The sequence below is a fragment of the Phalacrocorax aristotelis genome, chromosome 1 (assembly GCF_949628215.1).
Source record: "Phalacrocorax aristotelis chromosome 1, bGulAri2.1, whole genome shotgun sequence".
Classification (NCBI taxonomy): domain Eukaryota; kingdom Metazoa; phylum Chordata; class Aves; order Suliformes; family Phalacrocoracidae; genus Phalacrocorax; species Phalacrocorax aristotelis.
The window spans coordinates 76,388,534-76,389,688 of NC_134276.1; positions in this window are offsets into that span (position 1 = coordinate 76,388,534).

Here is a 1,155-nt window from a genome sequence, read left to right on the forward strand (position 1 = left end):
CTCAAGGTCCTAAAATGGAAAATATTATTAACATGTCCTTCTGATGGGAATCACTGGGTAAAGGTGGGCAAGACTGAGCAGGGTGGACGGAAAAGCAAAGAAGACATCTAAAACTTGAAATGTGTGAAGTAATCTGCTGTTGGTGGACCTGACCACATACAAAAAAAAAAAAAGCGTTCAAGGAAAGCAGGGTTAAAATGGTTCTTCCTCTAATAGACTACTAAGGAAGCTGCCTGACTCCGAAGCAGCCTGGGGAATTCTTCACCTTTCTGCTGTTGTGCCTCTGTCAGGACTTGAAGGTAGGAGGTAATTTAAATCACTCTTGCTACAAGTGTTTGAGAACAGCAAGTAAAAAGAATCTATTACAGGAAGATTGCGTATCTGCATGCCAGATATCATCTGAAACAAACTGGGAAGTGGCTAACACTCAGCATGACCCAGAGCTACATCTAAAGCTGCTGGACGTTAAAGCAAACATTGTGGCTTAGACCCTCATATTTATATGAATATAATGGCATATATTGCATATGAACATGCAGCTGCTGCATTTTGCGAGCTTGACATTACTGAATTCAGCAAATGCTTTGGATATTTTCTTTTACTTTGAATATTCTGACACTTTTGCACCTAACTCATTATATTGTACGCAAAAATGAAAGAAATGAAACCAACCCAAAGTCAGGCAGTGAGAAAGTTCAGAAATTTGGATTTGATATTTTCCATGCCACCGCTTTGCCTACAGACAGGCGAGACATTATTTTCTTAGCTGTTTGCAAATGCATGCTAAGGATTGATCTTCCTCAAAGGAGAACCTGGGCTGGTGCACAGGTCATAAACTATGTATACAGCCAGTCGGGTCCTGACAAAATTAAGTGGCCGTGCTGCAAGCACTTTACACACGGACTAGCCATTCAACACTGCTGTTATTGCCAGAACATATTATTTACGAAAATGTGTTAATTTGTAGGAGAGGTATTTCTATGCGCATATTCCTTACTATGACTACTGAGTATTTATGTATTTACGTATAATGAGTTTGCATATTGTGACTATTAATACTTAGTTCATCCAACATAACAGGAAGGAAGGGTTAGTTGCGTGATCAGTTCATGTGAAATCATTAGCATCTGCAAATTAGGAAATTTAAGGAAGTTT